Source organism: Bos javanicus, chromosome 14, assembly GCF_032452875.1.
Source record: "Bos javanicus breed banteng chromosome 14, ARS-OSU_banteng_1.0, whole genome shotgun sequence".
NCBI classification, from domain to species: domain Eukaryota; kingdom Metazoa; phylum Chordata; class Mammalia; order Artiodactyla; family Bovidae; genus Bos; species Bos javanicus.
This window is the reverse complement of record NC_083881.1, coordinates 16,411,329-16,425,800: the sequence shown is the minus strand read 5'-3', so window position 1 is coordinate 16,425,800 and position 14,472 is coordinate 16,411,329. Positions and strand designations below refer to the sequence as shown.

Here is a 14,472-nt window from a genome sequence, read left to right as displayed (position 1 = left end):
GACGCTACACACACTCAAGTTGGGCTTTAAGGATCATTTCAGAGCAAACTTTGGTCTGTAGATGTGACTACTGAAATCATTCATCGAAACATTCATTGAGTGTTTTCTATCTGCCAGACACTTTGGTGGCGCTAGTGGTAAAGAACCTGCCTGCTGATGCAAGAGATGTGGGTTTGATCCCTGGATCAGGAAGGTCCCCTGGAGAAACGGCAACCCACTCCAGTATTCTTGCCTGGAGAATCCCATGGACAGAGGAGCCTGGTGGATTATGGTCATGGGGTTGCAAAGAGTCAGACACGACTGAAGCAACTTAGCATGCATGTAATTGCAAAGTACTTTATTGTAGTATTATCTAACAATGCTATGATGTGGGTAGTAATACGTAACAGCAAAATCAGACTGTAACACAATTTATGAACTTTGCGTGATAATCATGTGTCAAAATTAATTAATTATTATGAATGTACTACTTTGTTGGGAAACATTCATAATTGGGGAGTTTGTGGGGAGGAGAGAACTATCTATGTTTTTGGGAACTGTCCATGTTTTCTAATCAATTTTGCTGTGAGTCCAAAGCTACTCTAAAAAATTATTGTCATTTAGTTGCTAAGTCATGTCCAACTCTTTGTGATCCCATGGACTGTAGCCTACCAGGCTCCTCTATCCATGGGATTTCCCAGCCAAGAGTGGATTACCATTCTTGTTGTCATTTGGCTGCTACAGAAGCTGAGGCCTAGAGAACAGGTTGAGCTGAAGGCCACAGAGTTCATAAGCCTTGGAGCCAAAACACAAACCCAGGCTAGGGTATGGAATATTCAGTAGCCATGTGAGTCTACTTCAGGATACCAAGTCTGGGGCTCAAGGAGGTGAATTGTCCACTGATAGTTTTGGCTAAAGGGATCAGTGGACCCTTTGGACATTTAGCACTTAAAGTTCCTGGAGCCTGGGACTCTGCTAGATGCTGTGGGGACCCTCACAGGGTGAGAAGACACAGTTACTTCCGGAAGCTCACAGTGTAGTTAAGAGAACAACTCACATGCAAGAGCCTCTTATGACTCACATGGACTTGCTGAGAGGTTTGTTCTCTGGGTCCCTGTGTGTGAGAGTCTGTGTTAGTGTGAGTGTTTATGAGTGTGCGTATATGCGTACATGTGTGTAACAGGAGCAGGAGTGTGAGAAGAGATGGCAGTGCTAAGGGGATGGCTGTAGGAGAAATGATGAGACTGCAGAGCCATTGAGGGGGCTGGGAGCCCAGGGTCCTGCCTGGATGGTGAGGCAAGAGGATTCCTTGTGGAGGTGACACTCAAAGTCAAGTGGCAGCACCCTAGACTATCTGGGGAGCTTTAAAAAATATCAGTGCTGAGAATTCCCTAGTGGTCCAGCAGTTGGGACTCCTCGCTCTCACTGCTGAGGGCTTGGGTTCGATCCCTAATTGGGGAACTAAAATCCCACAAACTGCCTGCAAGTTGCATAGTACAACCAAAAAAAAAAAAAAAAAAAACCCTGAAATTCCCCAAATACCAGTGTCTGAGCCCTACCCACACGCTAAGTCACTTCAGTCGTGTCCAACTCTTTGCAAACCCTATGAACCTCCCAGGCTCCTCTGCCAATGGGATTGTCCAGGCAAGAATACTGGAGTGGGTTGCCATTTCCTTCTCCAAGGGAATCTTCCTGACCCAGGGATCGAACCCATGTCTCTTGTGTCTCCTGCATTGGCAGGGAGATTCTTTACCACTAGCGCCACCTGGGATAGCCTACCTACAGGGACTCATTTAATTGGACCAAGCCAGGGACAGGAGAGAGACAAGTCATTTTTAGAAGCCCTCTTCATAATTCTGCAAATATCTGGACTGAAAACTGTACAAGTACATACTTTCCCAGCATCTTCCAGACCCCTCTGTTTTGAATCCAAACTGCAGATCTTTCAACAGACTCCCTGGTGCTGGACCTTCTTGTTCTCTCTTTCCTGTGACTGAGAGGTCGGATGACCATGTAGACGCCTGCTAGGCAGGGCCACCACCTGCTGCTGTAAATCTGATGCACTTGCATCATCGCTCTGCCCCACGTACCGTCAGTATCTTGTATCTACATCTGGACGGACTGTCTGTTGTTTTCTGCCTTGTGGCAGTTTGTGCAGTCACAAGGGGACGTGTGCTGTGTGCTGTTCCACCGCTGGGGGTTTTGTCCTGTAAATATATGCTGGGGTGAGTTTATTTATAGGAAATGATGATGGTTCCTTTTGATTGTTATTGACCAGAGCAGGTTTTCATGTGTCTCATCTTTCTTTAATTCATTGTTGTGGAAAGATTTTCAAAGAAAGGCCAAGTGAATTCTAACCACTTCAGGGAAGTTCCCCCTATGTGGGAGCTTCAGTGAGGCCTGAGGAAATGATCAGAAATCACCCCAGAGTAATCAGAAGGGTGGGAAGTCTGGGAGAGAAGAGCTTTGACAGTGCATTAAGGTAGTGGTTCTCAATCTTGGCTGAGACCTTAGAATCTTCTAGGGAACTTAAAAAATCAAAAGAAACACAACAAAAGCCCAAAACCTCAGACCTCATCTTGGAACAATTGAATAAGAATTTCTGGGACACAGTATCCCGCATCGGTATGTTTTAAAGCTCCTCAGATGATTCCACTGGTAGCAAAGTTTAGGAACCAGTGGGTGAAGGGATAAGAGTGCGGCCCTCTGGACTGTAGCCCACCAGGCTCCCCTGTCCATGGGATTCTCTAGGCAAGAATACTGGAGTGGGTTGCCATGCCCTCCTACAGGGGATCTTCCGGATCCAGGGATGGAACCCAGGTCTCCTGCATTGCAGGCAGATCCTTTTTACCATCTGAGCTACCAGGGAAACCCTAATAAAGAAGAGGGGGCCACAATATGTTGCATGAGAGAAGAAGAAGAAGGTAAGATGAGGAAACAGTCATCTACAGCAGCTTTGGAAGATAATAGTTAAGTTCATCCAGTTCCAAGAACTCAGTTTAAGAAATTGATGGCCAATCTCCAAACATCCTTGCAATCCTTAGTTCACGAGCCATTTGCATCACGAGCCCCAGGGTCTGTGAGGGCTGACAATGAGAAGAGTATCTTGCTGCTTCTGTGCCCCATGGCCCAGGGAAGAAGGGACTCCAAGATCACTCTGGTTCTCCATGCAGCCAGTGATCCAAACAGATAAATGCCAGAGAGGGTTAGGAAAGTGTGGGTGTGGGGACGATGGGATTGCTCTTCAGGGATGGGGTCGAGAGAGCCTCTGGCTTCTGCCTTTGTGGTTGTGTAAGGGGAGAACCACAGACAAGACATAAGTCCATCATCTATTGAACAGGTGTGGTCTGTCTGCTCAGTATAAGCAATTAGCTGGGGACACTTCAAAAAAAATTCTTTTATTTGGAGATAATTACAAACTTAGAAAAGAGTTGCAAGGAGATTACAAAGAAGTTTCTTGCCATTCATCCAGATTTACTAATCGTTAATTTGCAACCACATTTGCTTTATCACTCTCTCTATATATATATGTATATGAATTTTTCTGAATCATTCAGAAAACCTTTTACTCCTAAACTCTTCATTGATATTTCCCATGAGTAAGGACATTCTCTCATGTAATTGCAGAACTGTGGAAATAAACCAAGACCCACCAAATGAAAAATATCAAAGGCTATTTATGCTGAGCTTACTATAGCAAGAGAGTTGGTTAACATCACTTGAATTTTGGCAGAGGTGCAAAGGCAGGCAGAGGAGTGGGAAAGCTTTATAGTGGGGAAAAAGGAAGGCTTCAAGTATACCCTGATTGGAGGCTGTTGACAAGGGGATGCTGGAGGTGGGCTAACTAGAAGTGGGGGATCCACATGATTGGTTAGGGGTGCATGATTGAATTTCTCTAGTTGATCCTAAGTTGGGAGCAGGAACAAGCATTAGGAAGGTGTCCCTTATTAATCAAGTCCTGGCCATTTGGGACCAATTGTTACTGAATTATTGTTTGGCATCCTGCATTGTTACTAGAGAGAGCAATCTGGCTTTCTACAAGTCTGACTTATAACAGGCTGCTACCTGGGCTGTTTATTGTAGATAAAAGGTTGGTTTCCTGGGCAAGTGGCTACAAGTTGTGGGTCAAAAAAAAATTTTTTAACAGTATCTGGCCTAATCAGATTTAGCTTTAGGGTAAAACACTGTTAGCTAACACACACTTCATATTCAAATATTGTCAGTTGGTCCAATTTTATCCTTTATGGTAATATCCATCCCTCCCCCTGCTCTGGTCCAAAATGCAATGGAGGATCATAGTCGTCATGCTTCTTTTATCTCCTCTAATCAAGAGCAGTTCCTCAACCTTTTTTCACCTTTCATGACACTGACTTTTCTGAAGCATACAGAAAACTCTTGAAGACACACGTAGCTCAGCTGACGGTGAACCTGTGTGAACAACCTGGCTCCAGGCCTTGTTCCTTGACTCCTGTCCTAGAGACTCTGAGAATTGTTTGGGTTGAAGCAGCTCAGGTAACCAGACAACCAGCCCTTCAGTGAGGACACGGAAAGTCACGTCTCCATGCAGGGCGGAGGAGCTTTGTAAACAGAGTGTGGTACCCGCAGTTGTGGCCTTTAGCAGCTAATCCTTCATCAGGCCGAGAGAGTGTGTGAAACGTGTTTGGGTTCCATTTGTGGAAATACGTTCTCTCATTCGTCCAGCTTCTCTCTGCGTTTTACAGATGTGGACACTAGTTTTTGTTTGTTTTTTTTCCACTCCTCACATCTCCTCCCTGCCTCCTTTTCATTCCAGTTTCCCATCTTAGAAAAGGGCCAGAAGCATTTTCCAGGGGAGGGTCAGGGTGCCATTCCACAGGCTGGGGGATGGTGGCCACCATTTGTCCAGGATGGTTGAAATTGGTCTGCTGTGCTTTTTAAGAACATCAGGGACACAGAGAAGGTTTTCTTTGGGGGCCTGAAAAGCTCTGGGGACAGGACTGTCACTCCAAAAACATTCACCCCTCTGTCACTCCGAGCTGCTGTCAGAATGATCTCGGGATCTGTCAACAGCCTGGATCATAGCTCAAATCCCCTTTAGCTTTATCCATCTTAATACACTGAGCAGTAACACACTTTTATTTATGGGAGACTGGACTAAGATAAGTTTGCTTTGCACACTGGTTAAGATCTTGGTCTTTGGTGTCTGATTGTCTGGCTTCAATCTTCGCTATCTAACCATATGTCCTTGGGCACATTACTTAACCTTGGGTTCCACAGCAGTGAAACGGGCAAATATTAGCTGTTCTATAGGCTCCTCTGCCTGTGGAATTCTCCAAGCCAGAATACTGGAGTGGGCAGCTAATCCCTTCTTCAGGGGATCTTCCTGACCCAGGGATTGAACTGGGTCTCCTGCACTGTGGGTGGATTCTTTACCGTCTGAGCCACCAGGGAAATCTGTAAGGGGGAGTAGGCAATACACAATGAATGTGTCTGTCTTTTCAGAGAATTAATTCATATTTTAAACAGAGACCTTCAATCTTGGAATCCTAGATATTTTAAGGTGAAGAGAATTTCCAAGTTTTGGAGTCTTCATTTTTCTGTTAAGTTCAAAACCCCATAGTGAGCAGCAGAACCTGGGTTAGAAGTCAGCTCTGATTTCTTGTCTGGATTTTTTTTTTTTTAATGTGAAAAGAGAGTCATGGAGGAAGTCTTGGGGTCTAAGGTAGACAAGTTAGAAAATTAGCTTTGGTCAGAGGAACTGATCAGTGTCCTCTTTCTTCCACGCAGGGCTGAGGGTGGTGATGTGTCTTGAGTGTAAACCATGCACAAAAACATGCCATGGAATCAGCCAGTAGAACCTTGGGAGGGTGAGTCTCAGGTTTCCATTTCTTGAAATTTAATTTTTTGAGTGGGTTTTATTTTCCAGATTTAAAAAAGAAGTTTTTTAAATTTGCATAGGGAAGAATAAATAGATTCTAAGTTACAGGAAAGGTCATTTTTACTCCAAAAGTCTGGACATACTCAATTATACCCTCATTAAGAATGAACTCTCCTTTCTTCAGTACCCAGGACCCTGCAACTCCCTGAGCCTCTGAGCTGGCTTAGTACAGAGAAGGAATCATACATTGCCCTTTTTTCCCTTCAAAGTCTTTTTTTTTTTTTTTAAATTGACACATATATAGTTGTTGTAAATATTATATGTTATAGGCATATAATATAATTCAAAATTTTAAAGGTTATACTCCATTCATAGTTATTATAAAATACTAGCTATAGTCCCTGTGTTATACAATGTACCCTTGTAGCTTATTTGATACCTAATAATTTGTAGCTCTTATTCCCCTACTCCTATCTTTCCCCTTCTCCCTCCCTCTCCCTACTGGTAACCACTGCTTTGTTCTCTGTATCTGTGAGTCTGCTTCTTTTTTGTTAGATTCACTAGTTTATTGTATTTCCTAGATTTCACAGATAAGTGATGTCATACAAAGAGAAGTATTTGTCCTTCTCTGTCTGACTTATTTCACTCAGCATAATACCTTCCAAGTCCATCCATGGCGCTGCACATGGCAAAATTCCGTCCTTTTTAACTGCTGAGTGGTATTCCACTGTGTGTGTGTATATATTTTCTTTATATCTTCTATATTGCACCATATCTTCTTTTTGATTAGTTTTTATTGGAGTATGGTTGCTTTACAATGTTGTGCTGGTTTCTGCTGACAGCAAAGTGAATCAGCTATATGTTTACATACATTCCCTCTTTTTTTTGGATTTACTTCCCATTTAGGTCACCACAGAGCATTGAGTGGATTTCCCTCTGCTATATAGTAGGTTCCCATTAGTTATCTGTTTTATGTATAGAATCAACAGTGTACAGTGTCTCCCTATCACCTCACTGCAGTGAGCCTGAAGCTTTAACTACTAGTTTACTCCCAAGGGATTGCTTCTGTGAGGTCCCTATAAATTGCAAAACCAAAATGTGAAGGATAGTAATAAAAATTCTCTTCTATTAGAGCTGCCAAAAGGATGAATCATCAGATTGGTGAGGCACGGGGAGGGTCCAGAGGGCATGGATATGAGAAAGTTATGTTTTGCTGGAGGAGGTGGGCTGATGGAAGAACGGAGAGGAAGACACTGCTGGAGCTTCAGTTATTTCCTAAAGAAGTCACCTCTAGGTGGGGAAACTAAGTGTGGGGAACAGTGGAGGAACAGAAGGACAATTTGAAGACAGAGGATAAAGCAAGGAGAGGTAATACCAAACACAGAGTTGGGAGAAGGTTGCTGAAGTAAATGTCACCTGCTTGCCAAGTTTGCTAACATTGACCCCATATTTGAAAACTCCAGGCTTGTCACTTTGAGACTTATCGAATGTCCATTTACACAGTATTTGCCTCTTTGGACTGGCTGTGGGAAAAGAATAGTCCACGAATTTAACTTGCAGAGATTTTTTTTCTCTCTTTTTCTTGTTCTCAAATAAACCTTCAAATAGGAAAGAACGCACAGCCCTTGACCCGATTCATGTCTGACTAGAGCAGGGCTGTGGGAGTCCAGTGCCTGTAAATCATCTCTCCTATCTGAACTCCTCAAAGAAAATCTTTCCCCAAAGCAATTGCCTCAGCCAGAGTTCACGCACACTGACGAGCCCTTTGAAAATTCTGTCTGCAGATAATGGCTGTCACAGCCGGCCTGTCTTACTGAGAGGATCCTGTTGTCTGTGATATAACCCAGAAGAATCCCCAAGGTGGCTGCTGAGCTCTGCCTTTTGGAGAAAAAAAATATATATAGCATTTCACATTGCAGTTTAAAGAGGCCTTTAATCTCACAATCCTAGATATTTTAGGATTCTAAAATTAGGAAGATGATTAAGTCTTCAAATTCAATTTAGAGGGAACTGTGGGTTAATGAGCATTCAAGCACCACCATCTCCTCTACTGAGTTTTTTTTTTTTTTAATTGACATAGGCTTTTGTCAATACACATGACCTTGAGATCCAACCTGTTTTTAGGCCACAAATAACTAGCACTGATTGTCAGGGGCTTGAGTCAAGGCTAATCTGGGGACCCAGGGGGAGGGAAAGTCTAAGTGGGAATGTGTGTGTGCTGGTTCTCTAAGTTGTTTATCCAAATCATACTCTTAATCCATAATGTCAGAATCAGCTGGGATGCTTGCTTAAAATGTTTGCTGAAAATATTCCTAAGTTCTACCCAATCTGACTAGGTTAGAAATTTGGGAGAAGGGTGGTAGCCTAGAACTTTATACATTTTACACAGCTTTTCCATGTGATTCTAATGCACACCAAGGGTTGCTTTTAATGAGACTCAGCTCCTAAAACTTCCAATATCTGTTTAACCCCAATTGAAATTTCAAATTCCTGGGAGAGAGAGAGAGAGACTATGGTTAGCTTCACGTTCGAGTGATCCGTTGCTGAACAACAAATTATCCCAAAACGTAGTGACTTCAGACAATAATTTTGTTTCATCTCATGATTTACAGGTCAGGAATTTGGGCAGGGCTCAGATGTGTAGCTCATGCAGCAACAGCTGGTGCTGCTGAAAGATCTACTCCCAACATGGTGCATTCACATGGCTGGCAGGTGGTTCCTGGTTGTCAGCTGGGAGCTCAGTCAGCCCATCAATGGGGAGACCTCACTTTCTCCCCATGTGAGCCTCTTTATGGGGGCTGCTTGATATCCCTACAGTGTAGCAGTGGAGTTTCAAGAGCAAATGTTCCAAAGGACTAAGATTGAAGCTGCAAAGCTTCTTCTGACCTAGACTTTGATGTCAGATAGCATCACTTCTGCCATAATCTTTGGTTGAAAAATTCACTAAGATTAACCCAGATTCAAGCATAGGTGAAAATAGACTTATCTGGATGTAAGGAGTAGCAAATTCACAGGAGGAGGAAAGGAATAGATGGTGGCCATCTTTGAAGACTTTCTGCTGTACTCCACTTGGGTCAGTTGTCAACCCCTGGATCAATTAATCATGAACACAGGCATTGGAACACAGTATAGATTCAGCCCCTAAAAATAGTCTCATGTCAGTTTTTGTTGTCATGATCTGCTGCCAAATGAATTTGCTGCAAATGTACAAAACAAAGAAGCAACAAAACAAAACAGTTTAGGTTTTCAGAGATTTTTGGATTTTGGAATTGTGATAGAAGGTTGTTGATTTGTATGTTTTTTGTCATCCCAAGTTGACTTTTCCTCAATTGTTAGCTCCATATCCTATCTACTTGGTCTCTGGTTATCTTTTTCTATTTATTTAGATTATAAGGATGGACCAACATGGTCTTCATCACTGCTTGGAGATTCAGGGAGTAGTAGGTTGAAGCACTGGAAAAACCAGAGTTCCAGCTAGTGGATCTTTCTCCTTATGACTTTAGTTCTCATTTCTGGGTCAGCACCTGATAGTCATGATCCCAGAGGAGACCAATGAATCACCCAGTCATGGGGTTTGGAGGTGATTCAGCAAGATCGAAGTGGTGTCAGGAGTGTTTTTGGCTTAAGTTCTTGAAGGTACTGATTACATATCCAATTATGCAACTGGCCACGGAGGATCACATTGTGGTACACACTGATTCTCACCCAAACTAAGCATATGAGACAGGGCCCTCACCCGGTAGGGCATGATCTCCTGGTAGATCTCAGGCCCTTGGAGCCCAGTAAAATTGCTCCTGCCAAGATGGTTTATGTACCTTTCTTGAGAGAATGGGAGACTCAGAGCTACCCTCATCTATATTTATCCTCCCAATATTATCCTCTTCCTCTGAACCAAGGACAGAGATGATCTGGGGAAAAACCAGAGGTGATTCCTGTGTCATAGTCTCTTGATGTGTTGTCAACCTTTATGGTACGAGAGAGGACTTCTCCAGGTTGAAGCAGTTCCTCATGTCCAGCATTCAATAATTAGAGAGTCATTCAAATGCGATCAGATTTTGTCCCCTGTTTTTATAGGCAGAATAGTGTACTAGAACTTGAAATCATGAGTTTGGATTCAAACCCCATTTTTGCTGCTGACTTGGCCAATTCACTTTATCTTTCTGAGCTTCATTTTTGTCAGTCAAGTGGGATGATGGTGTGAAGCAAGACAGAAAAACATAGGAGAGACTCCATTAGCTTTAGTATTCTGTTATCCTTGAGAAGGCTATCTGAATTCCTTCCCTTTTATTCTCTATTCATCCAATAACTATTTATTGTATACCTACTGTGTACATTGTTCTAGTTGAAGATACGCTGATTGTATCTGCCCTTAGTTTATATTCTTGTGTGATAAGGCCAAAATCTTAAAAGAGGAAATGGGAGGTAGTGATAAGTGCTGCGAGGAAAATGAAGCAAGATAAGGTCCAGGTGGCGCTAGTAGTAAAGAACTTGCCTCCCAATGCAGGAGACATAAGAATCGCAGGTTCAATCCCTGGGTAGGGAAGATACCCTGGAGGAGGGCATGGCAACCCATACCATTATTCTCACCTGGAAAATCGCATGGACAGAGGAGCCTGGAAGGCTATGGTCTATAGGGTCACAAAGAGTCGGACACGACTGAAGTGACTTAGCTATAAGGGTCTAGAGAGTGAACGTGGGGTGGTGGTTGTGGTGTGGAGTAATCTTGACTCACTTGATGGTGATCAGGGAAGGATATTTGGAGGGAGGTGACATTTGATAAGAAATCTGATAATCACTCCATAATATTTGTTGAATGTATGAATGAGCCAGGCAGAGTCATTCATGGTTTGATTTGAAAGAAAACATTCTAGACAGAAGAAACAGAATATATGAAGGACCTGAGCTGGGAATGACCATGGCATATCCAAAGACTAGAAAGAACCTGGTGGAGTGGAGGAATAGTGAGTAGAGGGAGAGGTCAATGAGAAAGTCAGAGGTAACCAAGGCCTTATAGGTCAAGCTGAAGAGTTAAGTTTTATTCTGCATGCAAAGCAAAACTATTGGTGGAGTAACATAACCCAGTTTACACCTTAAAAATATCATTCTGCAATATGATGCCACTTCCAACCCACCAAAATGGCTAAAATTAAAAAGACAGACAATATCAACTGTTGAGATATGGAGCAACTGGAACTCTCACACACTGGTTATGAGGGGAGAGATTGGTATGAATACAATAATTGGGAAACTAATTGGCTGTATCTCTAAAGCTGAACTTATATATATACCCCATGACCCAGTGATTTCATTCCTAGATATACACTCAACAGATAGGCACACATATATTTGCCAAAGGATACGCACACGAATGTCCATAATAGCCCCAAATGCTCATCGAGAGTAAAACAGATACATGAATGTGATATTGTTATGTAATTGAACTACAGGGAACAAGTGTAAGCAAATTATAACAACACATAACAATGAGAATGAATTTCACAAACAGTGTTGAGCAGAAGCCATACCAAAGGTTCAACTGTCTAGTTCCATGTACACGAACATCATAAACAGGTCCAAATAAAATGAGGTGTTGGAAATGAAGATAGTGGCTGCCCCCAGAGAGTCTAATGCCTGGAAAGAGGTATGTAGGGGCCTTCTGGGGTACTATCGTATCCTGTTTCTAAATCTGAATACTGCTTACATACATGTGTTCAATGACTTTCTCTAATTATCTCTTTACTCTTGCTTCCCCAAGCCAAATGGGCCTTGAGCCCAGAGAGATGAAGAAGGTGGAGAGTATTTATCCCTGGCCACTAGAGCATGGTCAACTTTTCTACTTACTATCACAGTTTTCTCAGGAGTGTTGAGCAGATGAGATTCACCCATTTTACAGGCCAGGACTTTGTTGTTAAGTGATCTGCCCAAAGTCCTGTGCCTCATGGAAGCCAGCATTGTTTCCATTTCTCCATGTTGCCTGTCTGATTTGGAACAATTGGTTTCTCAGGCCCCCTTTTAGCTCCATGACTCCAAAATATTACATTTGCATTTGAGAATTTGAATTTTGAAACTAATTTAAGAAAATACAGTGCTTTGACCATTATCCTTATTTATAGAGTCTTGTATCTATTTATAATTTTTAAAGCAATGTTGCTGATTAAGGCAATAAATATTATAAGCAAAAAAAAGAAAGAAAGAGAGAGACTGGAGGCCCTTAAACTCTAGGGGAAGAAATGGTGGTTTTTTTCATTGTCAGATTTTCTCAGCCCCACTGCATGGACATATGGAACTGTGTGTGACATTTTTACTCTAACCACAAAATTTCATGAATTTTCAGTCAGTGAATAATAAAATAAATCAACATTCTAGGTGAAAAGATGGAAGCAATTTTGAGGGTAAAAATATTTCCTTAAAAATTTCTTGAGAATCTAAGACTTTGACCACATTCGCTGGGACTGAGGCCTTAGAGTGAAAAAGCAGGTCACTGTGTCCCCACAGGCCATAGGATGGGGAACCAGTGTCCAACAATCTGAGATTTAGTCAACTGCAGCTAATAGCTAAACACTGTTTGTTAATAGGCAAATAAGAGAGTTCTCTTTCTGCCCTGTTGAAGAGAATAGGAAGTGTGGGGGCATCAAGGAAATTAGTATTGGCTGAGTGCCTCTTGGGTGGGCCCTCTGCTATCATGTTATTTGTTACCTAAACAAGTAGAGGCTGTTTATTCTTCCACATACAAAGGACCTTTCAGTTCAGTTCAGTTCAGTTCAGTCGCTCAGTCGTGTCCGACTCTTTGCGGCCCCATGAATTGCAGCATGCCAGGCCTCCCTGTCCATCACCAACTCCCAGAGTTCACTCAAACTCACGTCCATCGAGTCAGTGATGCCATCCAGCCATCTCATCCTCTGTCGTTCCCTTCTCCTCCTGCCCCCAATCCCTCCCAGCATCAGAGTCTGGGTATGGAAGTGGAGTTTGACTTTCTTCCTAACCATGCAAGAGATTTAAGAAAGGGAGTGATCAGGTCAGATTGATTGATTGATTTTTCTGTGAAGAGCTCCTTTATTGCCTGAGGGACTCTGGCTCCACACTGAAGAAGGGGTTTATTGGGGTGAAGGCATCGGTGGCTTTCAATTTCAAGCTCTGGTTCTCAGTCTTCGGGTACCTGTACATGAATCGCTGCAGCTAGGGTGCACCAGGTTAGGCGCCCACGCACTTTGGCTTCCGGACCAGGGATAGATTCCAGGCCCCACAGGGTGAAGCTGCTGAAATTGGCTGTGGCTCCAAGCAAGCGGTCGAGGTCCCAATCAAGCCATCAAAGTCCCGCTCCAGTGCCTCCGGGGTTTCCACCAGTTCCTGCTCCTCTCGCTGTGGTCATCCTGCCTCCCCAACACCTCTGCCTTCTCTTCTGTCATCGCATATCCCACGAAGCCGGGCAGCACCACCACCTCCTCGGCACGTAGACTACGGCCCCGAAATGACACTTCCAGTGCATCAAGACCCTGGCGGATGGATGGCTGGGCCGAAGAAGCGCCCCACGGAGCGGGGGTGGGGGGTGGGGGTGGGGTGGTAACCCAGACCCCGCAGGGCAGAAGGTGCAGCGAGACGAGGGCGGGGTCGGCCAGGGCATCAGGGCGCAGGTGGACGCAGCGCTTGGCGATGCCTTCCTTGTCGCTGTTCTCCATGGTCCGTCGCGACTCCGTAGCTCGCAGGCCAGCTTTATTTTTTTGAAAAATAAATGAATCCATTGTTTCCCCACTTCTGCTAGGAGTGTCGTTCCAATCCTGGCTCCTGGTGGCAGGGCAAGAGTGACGAGAGGAGAGAATGGAGCCAGGGAGAGTCGTTAGGGGGAGCCCCTTTGCATAGTCTGGCGACAGATTCCCATCCAGTACACCCATGAAGCATCACCATCTCCTTCTTCTCGTCCTTTCTGCTATCATCGACATTTACAGAGTCACTGTATATTTATATTTCAAATGGCATTGACATTCTTAATGTCACTGCACATTTTTACTTCTCTATGTGTTATTACCTCCACCATATTATTTTTGCCTTCGACATTTATATGGTCACCTTAAGTGCTTCCTCCTCATCAAGCCCTGAGAAGGAGGAGGATATTATCATTCCGAAAATATAATTTGGGCAGTCATGTCCTAGTGGGGTTGAGTAGCTTGCCCAGGGTCTTCTTTCAGACTGGAAGATCTGGAGGGTGACTGCTCAGGATTCTGTGATCTCATCATCACCTCCAGTTTGAAGATGGGGATAAAGGCAAGTGCTCACCATCCTCCATGATGGATATAGAGATATGAAGACTGTTCACTGGGGACATTGTCCATCACGGATCTTTGAGATGATGGACAGAGGTAGAAAGAGAGAGAAAAGGAATTATTATAACATGGTCCCAACTTGCCATGTGAGGGAGCTGAAGGGTGAAGGAGCTGGCAGAAGGTAGCAAAAACTTGGACACCTTTATTGCATGTAAATTCTGATTTTACAGGTGGGGAGACAAAGGTCCAGGGAAGGTAGGTAAATTATAACAATGTTGTTGCTGTTTAGTCGCTAAGTCCTGTTCGACTCTTTTGCAACCCCATGGACTGTAGCCCGCCAGGCTCCTCTGTCTGATTCTCCAGGCAAGAATACTGCAA

The 14,472-nt window shown here is 43.6% G+C and overlaps 1 pseudogene; it reads right to left on the bottom strand.

Moving 5' to 3' along the window:
* Window positions 1–10,776: 10,776 nt before the first annotated feature.
* On the bottom strand, window positions 10,777–13,871 carry LOC133260381 (ribonuclease H2 subunit C-like; annotated as a pseudogene).
* Window positions 13,872–14,472: the final 601 nt, after the last annotated feature.